Source organism: Pelodiscus sinensis, chromosome 2 (assembly GCF_052426305.1).
Source record: "Pelodiscus sinensis isolate ZL-2025 chromosome 2, ASM5242630v1, whole genome shotgun sequence".
NCBI classification, from domain to species: domain Eukaryota; kingdom Metazoa; phylum Chordata; order Testudines; family Trionychidae; genus Pelodiscus; species Pelodiscus sinensis.
Window position 1 is genome coordinate 41,487,917 of NC_143053.1, and position 9,272 is coordinate 41,497,188.

Below are 9,272 nucleotides of genomic sequence, written 5' to 3' on the forward strand. Positions count from 1 at the left end.
GGAATAATTTGGGTGAGATTTCACAACAGAAGTCCTCACAGGGATTTCCTCCCTTTAAATTTCCTCCTACATACCCACAGGGCAGTCTCGAGTACAGCCATGGGCAACCAAGACTGGTAAGTGGGCTGCATGAGGGGCCCTCTTTGGTCTCAGAGGGCAGCATGCATGATTCCAGTGGTTGGCAACCTGAAGTTCGCAGCCCACTGGGGTTCCACCTGCGGCGTGTATCTTCTCTCTGCCACCTTCCCCCACCCCTCTGGGGCACTGGAATCCTGCACTTCCTACTCCTCCCCCTCCCTCCCAGCACTTTCAGAGCACCATGAATCTGCTGATTTGCGCTTCAACCCTGCTCCTTCCCCACCCTTCCCAAGCTCGAACAGCCGCGAACAACTAATTTGTGGAGTTTAAGCTCTGGAAGGAAGGGAGAGGAGCAGGAACAGAGCACAAATCAGTGAATTCATGGCACTCTGAAAACTCTGGGAAGGAGGGGGAGGAATAGAAAGTGCAGGGCTTCAGTGCCCCAGTGCACGAGAGGCTTATGGGGGAGGAGGGTAGAGAGGCTGTATGCGGGTCACAGGTGGAACCCCAGTGAGCGACATGTGGCCCATCGGCCACATTTGCACACTATTGCTCTAGTAATCAGTCTCTTCCCCTCCAAGCACACATGCATTGTGTATCATACTAGCTAGTGCCACTGAACCACTGCCTTCCACTGGATGGAATCTGTGACCTGCCTATGTGTTTGCCCTCTAGTGGGAACCCCACAGACAAAACATGTAACTACAGTTAATGAAGCTCCAGCTGTAGGAGTCCTGCATTCCATCTCTAATTATGACATGAAGTCTGCACATGGATTAAATAACAAGCATGGAGACCTGCACAGCAATCATTATAGTTAGGGCCCTACCAAATTCACAGTCCATTTTGGTCAATTTCACAGTCACATAATTTTTAAAATCATACATTTAATGGTTTCAGCTATTTAAATCTGAAATTTCACAGTGTTGTAATTGTAGGGGTTCTGACTCAAAAAGGAGTTGGAGGGTTCAAGGTTATTTTTATTGTAGGGGGGTTATAGTACTACTACCCTTACTTCTGTGCTGCTGCTTGTGGTAGCATTGCCTTCAGAGCTGGACAGCTGGAAAGCAGCAGCTGCTGGTCATGAGCATAGCTCAGAAGGCAAAGCCACCACCAGCAGCGACACAGAAATAAGGATGGCCTGGTATGATATTGCTACCCTTACCTCTGCACCACTGCCTGCTGAGTTTAGCATGAAGTCAGCAGCCTCCAATATCCAACCATTCAGCTCTGAAGTCAGCAATGCTGTAGTAAGAGTAGCATGGTATGATATTGCCACCCTTACTTCTCCATTGCTAGTGTTGGTGCTACCTTCAGAACTGGGCACCTATTCAATAGCTGCCACTCTCCAGCCACTCCGTTCTGAAGGTAGCGCAGAAGTAAGGGTGGCAATACTATGAAATAACCCCTAAAATAACCTTGTGATCCCTTCTCCCAACTGCCTTTTGGGTCAGGACCCCCAATTTGAGAATTGCTGGTCTATCCTGTGAAATCTGCATAGTATAAGGTAAAAACACAGAAGAAACCAGATTTCATGGTGGGAAACCAGATTTCGTGGTTCACGACACATTTTTCATGGCTGTGTATTTGGTAGGGCCATACTTATGTTTAATCTGTGCACACCGATTATGGAGTTGGAAGCAATATTGCCAATCTCAAAAGAACAAAAGTAAGGCCCCCTCAAGAGATCAAAGATCATGAGTCAGGTATCCACAAATCATGAGTTTGGCCTCCAGAATCATAAGATGTTTAAATCCCCATCAAATCATGTTTTTTAGTCTATCCTTTGACTTCTTCACTCCCCTCTCCACCTCTGGAGTATGTGTGATCATTTCAGATTGAAAGGTCCCCCTTTAATGCACATCTCTCCCTGGGTGCTCAGATGGAGGTTCCACTTGGCTTCTCTTCACACCACCAAAAGAGGAACCATCATCCATTTCCTATTGCAGCCTGGACTCTCTCCCCTCTGAATATATTTCTTTTGATAAAAGGATGGCTGGAGGGTAAATAGTTTGAGAGCCACTGAGCTAATTAATGCATCATGAGTCACTAGCCTATAGAGCTTATACTACTTTTTAAAACTGATGAGTTACCGATATGCTTATTAAAGAACTTTAAACTTAGTATCAATCATCCATATAAATGACGATGTCACTGTAGGAACAACATGGGATTGACTGTATTTGTCGCAAGAAGCAACACTTTCCTGACATCCCTCCATCACCACTTCACTGCCCACGACCGGACAGCATTCCCCCAATTTTTCCTCTCTTGCCTCCAGTTACTCCCTCCATTTCATACCCCATTCTTGTCCTGCCCCTTTCTGCTTGCACCCCCTCCACTTCCTGTTTCATTTGGGAAATTGAATGTGGGTTATGTTGAACAAGGGGATCTTGATTAAAAACCCTGTGCTCTCCACTATCATTGTCAAGCCTAACTCCCTATGTTTTCTGTTTTCCTGGAGTCCCACCAATAACAGTCCCTTCAGGAAACATGGGCCCTTTGACTCCAGTTTCACAATTGATGCATCTTCCTTATTTTACAAACATTTTAAAATCAACATTAAAACAAACAAAAAAATGGTACCCAGGCCCCACAATTCAGGTTTGTACAAAAGGGGGAAAGCACATGAGACAAAGGTGATAGTATCTTGACTCTCTCCTTGAGTCCAAGAGCATATCAAGTTCAGGCTACCAAGACAGGAAATAACAAGGGACAATACCAATCTCCATGAATGCAGCAATGTTAATAGAGAGTCGCCCTGTGCAATATTAGCTGAATAGTGGGGCCTCCTGAAATGTGATTCCTCAAGGTAAATTGGACTCAGCTGCAATCTAATAATGTACAATGAGACCAGAGTGCAGCCCATGGGAAAATGTGACCTCATAGTAACTAACCCAAAAAATAACAGACACATACATTCTGATATTTGTGGTGGTGGCTGGAGGTACCACAGATCCCACATGGGGAATACAGCCATACCAGCCATGGATCTGATCAGGGTGCAGGCTCAGAATGTTATAGCTGTGGTTCAAGAAGCAAAGGGGGGATCCCTTGGACCATGTAGACCATTCTGAAGGCAGATGGGGATATTTTCAAAGGAAACAGTGCCTCGAAGAAAAGCTGCACTTGCAAGAAGACATAATCCAGTATGCAAGGAACTTGAAAGTCCTCAGACCAGGGGTATCATTATGGAAGCCGACAGACTCACTGGGCCCTTGGGCAAGGTGCGGGGGAGACTCCACACTTCCAGAAGGGGTGGGACCTCAGGCAGAAGGGGCAAGACTGGGAGCAACCAGTCCTCAGCACCATGTGGACTGTACCCCCCTTCCCCCAGCCCTCAGTGCCACCTGGAGACTTACACCCAGGGCTCCGGTGTTGATTTAAAGGGTCACATTAGTGGTGGCAACAGCCAGGAGTACTGAGCCCTTTTGAATTGCCAGTCACCATGGCACTTGCCCCCTTTGCCCTCCCCCTACTTCCCCCATTCTCAGGCCTGGGTATCATAGACCCTGTAGAGGACAATGTAGCCGAAGTAAGCAACATGGTAGTCATAAAAAAATCAGGAAAATGATGCATTTGCATGGACCCAGAGCCACTGAATCAGGTATTGAAAAGCTGCCACTATCCAGTGCCCACAATCGATGACATGTTGCTAGAATTTTCCAAAGTCAGAATCTTTATGGTCTGTGATGGGAGGAACAGTTTTGGCACATAAGCCTGGATAAACAGTCCAGCAAGCTGACAGCCTTTCAGACACCATTTGGTCACTACAGATGGCTGTCCCTGCCAATTGGCAAAAGCCCAGCCCCAGAGGATGAAAGACTGCCTGAGGTGGAAATAATTGCACATGATATCCTCATTGCAATGAAAGGAGCAGTGATACAGAAGCTGAATGAGAACATCACAGAAAACTTCAAGCTTTTCTACAGCAATGCAAAGACAAAAACATAAAATGCAATCTACAAAAATGCTGGTCAAACAGTGAGAGGACATATGCTCACAGTAGAATGCCTAAAAGCTGATCCTAACAACATCAAGTTAGTCAGAGACAGGCTAGCTCCAGTGCAAATGCGAGGGATACGGCGCTTCATACAAATTATAAATTCTCTGTCCATTTCTGTCCAGTAGCAGGATGTTGAGTGGCACTGGGCAGATCTCCAAAAGCAAGCATTTGACATGTTGGAACAAATGATAATGGATGCCCATGTTTTGAAGTACTCTCGGTATTACCAGCCAGGAGTGATACTAACACACGGCTGTGATGTATCAGAGAAAGAACTGGGTATAGCTATTTTACAGGGACAGTCAGTTAGGCTGAGCCAAAGGAAAATTTCAGAAATAAATCGGCTGATCATATAGAAAGTTACTGTGACCAAGTTGCTCCAGGATCTCTGTCCACCCATCCCAAATGTCACTGTTGCTCACGTCATCCTTGTCCTATTTAAAGAGCCACTAGCTCTGGCACAGACAGGTGGCAGGTGGACTATGGCTCACAGGAATTCACAAAGGAGGGAGGTGGCCAGTGGCTTCCCCCAAGGATCTGTACTGGGTAGAGCCATCCCTAGAAAGGAGTGGGGCCCTAGATAACCTCCTCTCTACTTCAGACCCTACCCCCTACCCCATAGCACCCCTGCTCTGCCCTGGTGCACCCTCATGTCATAGCCCAGCTCCACCCCACTCTGCCTCTTCGTACCCCTAATTTGAACTACCGTTACTCCTCGTGGAATGAGGTGTACCGGTAGTTCGTATTAGAGATCCTAATTCAAACTACCTACTCCGTGCTGCGTGTAGCCGCGGGCACAGAATCCGCCCTAAGGGGGATTTTAAAATGGCGGCGCCCGGCAAGATGCAAATGAAGCCCGGGATATTTAAATCCCGGGCTTCATTTGCAACTTCGAATGCCTACATTAGCCACCCTAGTTCGAACTAGGGTGGCAGTGTAGACATACCCAGAGAAACACTGACAGAAGCCAGGCAGGACCGAGGTGCAAGGCAGGGGCAATCTTGCAGCAGCAAGGCTCCTTCTCAAGGTCTATCCTTGGGGATTCAGAGAGAGTTAGAATTAATGTACATGAACATGAGGAGGAACCTTGTTGTAGTTTTTTTTCTCCTTCCCCATTACTGATTTTGCAGTTCCTGTTTTGAAGGTACAAGCCTCAGAGAGGTTTGGAATCTGTTCAGTCTGATCCACTTGGTATCAGCTGAATTCTAGACATAGAAATGACTCGGTGAAAGTGGTTTGATTTCCTACCAAGGACTTTGTCCCATACAATCACTGGGGGCATTGGAAGTTTATCCTTTTTGGTTTCCATTTTCCTCCTTCCCTCCCTCTTACTCTTCTCCTCTTGCTTCTTTTCCCCCTTATTCTTTCTTCCCTCGCTCCACCAAGTAGAGGGGATGGGTGTCAGGTGTGGAGGGGGCGGTTGCTGTCCCTGTGAGAGGCCCTCACAAAGAGGTGGGACTGGAAGAGTGCTCAGAGACTGATCCCCTCCAGCGGTGACTTGGGGCATCCCTTTGGATGTGTGTGAGATTTCTCAGCCTCCCGCTTCACAGAGTCTCAATGCTGATTGGCCGAACTGGGGGCTATTGACTGGGAAGATGGGGGTGGTCTGGTTTGCAGCATGTGCACACAGATCTATTGATCCTGACATACCTCCTTCCCCCACAGTGTGTCAGCTTCTGTATCAGGTCCAGAGTACCCCAAGAGAGAGTCAAGGCTGTAAGGAGCAGCAAAGCCCCATTCTGGTTCACCATCTTCCTCCCTGAATTTGACGTAAGTGACCTTTGACTCCCATACAAGCACAGTTATTACTCAAAGCCTCCTAGTTCAGTGGAGATCCTGAGGTTTTAAGGGAACAGTGTTCCAAACCCTGCTCCAGCCAGGGATCAAATGGCTGGGAAGCAGATGGGTGAGGCTCCTAAGGAGGAGCAAGCAGGCAGGAAAAAGGAACTCCAGCCAGCAGACTGACCCCCAGAAAGAGGTGAAGAGGCCAAAACCAAATCCCCTGACTGACCTGAGAAAAGAGTGAATTTCCTGATTATTGGACATGAGGAGTGGACTGACAGCCCTACTGAGATGAGTGAGCCAGAGTCACACACACACACACCCATTTGTAGGGTTACCATATTTGAACTTTCAAAAAAGGGAACACTCCCGAGAAGGAATGTATCTGTATCAGTATCTCCCAACTCACGTTGTATAATGTGTTATATAGTATAGTAGATATTGATACAGATACGCTCTCTCTCAGGGGTGTCCTCATTTTTAAAAGTTCAAATACGGTAACCTTACCCATCTGGCCAGGTGATGGACCGTTGCACTGACGCACCACCACAATGAGCCAGACAGCTCCAAAAGGAGAGGTTGACTTGGGGAGATGCTAAAAAAGGGTGCAGAAGGAGTCCTGGCTGGAGGAGAGAATCTGCTAGCTGCAGCTGCCCCAGACCTGAGAACAGGAACCAGCCTTTGCTAAGACTACAGACCCCTTTGCTCTAACATCTCCTACACTAACCACCATTTCATGGAGGGGGTCTAGACCATAGTTCTCTGTCGGCTGCATGCTTGCACAGCCCTGCAGGAAGAATGTAAGACCCATCCACCTCTTTAGCAGAGCCACACAATAGTGTGCCTGCAGCCCTGCACTAATTAGGTAGTTCTTCCAGAGTGCTCCTGACACTGTGGATATGTTTAGACTACATGCCTCTGGTGACAGAGGCATGTAGATTAGGCTACCCGGCATAGGAAAATGAAGCGGCAATTTAAATAATCGCCGCTTCATTTAAATTAAAATGGCTGCTGCGCTGAGCTGATCAGCTGTTTGTCGGCTCAGCACGCTAGTCTGGACGCTCCGCGGTCGACATCAAAGGCATTTGTCGACTGCCCTGGTAAACTTCATCCCACGAGGCATAATGGGGCAGTCGACAAATGCCTTTGATGTCGACCGCGGAGCATCCAGACTAGCGTGCGGAGCCGACAAACAGCTGATCGGCTCAGCGCAGCAGCCATTTTAATTTAAATGAAGCGGCGATTATTTAAATTGCCACTTCATTTTCCTATGCCGGGTAGCCTAATCTACATGCCTCTGTCTCCAGAGGCATGTAGTCTAGACATACCGGCTACGTCTACACTGGCCCCTTTTCCGGAAGGGGCATGTAAATTTCACCAGTCGTCGTAGGGAAATCCGCGGGGGATTTAAATATCCCCCGCGGCATTTAAATAAAAATGTCCGCCGCTTTTTTCCGGCTTTTAAAAAAGCCGGAAAAGAGCGTCTAGACTGGCCCCGATCCTCCGGAAATTCGCCCTTTTCCGGAGGCTCTTATTCCTACTTCAAAGTAGGAATAAGAGCCTCCGGAAAAGGGCACTTTTTCCGGAGGATCGGGGCCAGTCTAGACGCTCTTTTCCGGCTTTTTTAAAAGCCGGAAAAAAGCGGCGGACATTTTTATTTAAATGCCGCGGGGGATATTTAAATCCCCCGCGGATTTCCCTACGACGACTGGTGAAATTTACATGCCCCTTCCGGAAAAGGGGCCAGTGTAGACGTAGCCACCCTGTGTCTGAAAGAGGAAAAAGGTAAGCTGGTGGGCTTGCTGGTGGGAATAGAGGTGGGGGAAGAGTGGAAGCTGCTTTCAAAAAGGCTTGGCAGCCAGCCAGGCAGCTCTGTGTCCCCTGCCCCCTCCTCTGACCCTTCCCCTTTCCTCCCAGGTAACTCCAGTTGCTTGGTTCCTGTTCAGAGCACAAGTTAGGAAGCACCCATAAGAGAGAGCAATCCACATCTAAGCAGGACTCTGTGCTAACTTGGTGCTACAGTTCTGAAGCTTGCTGTTCACCCATGTTATTCAGACACTGCTTAGGTGCAGAAATAAAAATAAATGAATAAAATATGCAGAAGAATTTCATTCCTCAATCTTTCCACAGAGCTGAATTACACCAGCTTTGAAGAATGAAAGATTTGTGATACGTAAACAACTGAAATATTTTTAAAAAAAACCTGTTTCCTAGATAATGGGGAGCAATATGTGCACAAAAAGTGCTCAGAAACGAGCCCATTAAATAACAATCTTTAATTTCAAGCATAAAGTGTAACCACTATTTCATTTCAGTGTAGATACTAATCATAAAATATTTTGTTTGCTATATCAAGAAGATGGACAATTTTGTTTTATGCCTCAAAGGAACGGATACATGTAAGATACCAAATGGCTACTGAAAATTTTGCAGTATTAAGTTTCTTTTTATTTGACTTCATATTAAATAAATAAATAAATAGTCATGTACCTTGTTAATTATCTCTTGTTCTAGTATTTTTTCTTCTATAACATTTTAAAAATAGATCTATATCTAAGCGATTTATTAGTAACTGGTGGGTGCCACACATCCGAACAAGCACACATGACCTCAATATTGGTGCACATAATGAAATTCACTCCACTCATGGATGGAAAATCTTAGAGGGAACACTGATCCAGACCCCTTTTCCCTCCATTGGGGATGAGGAGAAAATAGAGACATAATAAGCCTTGAGCCTGACACCCTTCACAGGCACCAGATGGGAGCTGCAGGCCCTTTCTTTTGTGGGGATGTTGGACTGTACATTGTGTTGCACTCTGTTAATCAGGAACTCAGTTGGTGAAGCAGCCAGAGGGCCAAGGCCTCAGATGCCTATCATGGAGCCTGGATGATCCCACTTCTCTTATTACTATTGGAGCTACTTTATAGGCAATCTCACAGGATCCTAGATCTTCTCCACCAGGCATGGGAGGAGCCAGGCCCAGGAACAACCAGAACGATGTGTTACAATATGTGTTCTGTCAGACAAAACTTGGGGCCCCAGCAGGTTTGTTGAGGAGAACGTGTTGTAATCTCAGAACCAGGAACAGGCTGACAACAATGGGCCTGAATGTGAAAATTATGTAGTGAGGCAGCCTCCCTCTGACCCCGAAGGAAGGGCTCCCTAAGGCCCCTTGGTGGGCTGGGCCAGACTCACCCAGAAAGCAGGAAGGCAGGGCCCACAGCTTAAGAACCAGAGCTCAGAGCTGAGTTGGAGCCTGGCTGCACAGCAGGCCAGATACTCTGCCCAGGTTCCAGAGAAGGAAGACCCAACTGTGCTGCCCTTCCAGAGAAGACAAGGTTACGCTGCCAGGGCCGCTGCCAGTCCCCAATTGGCCAGGACCCCCAGGACACTCACCAGGTC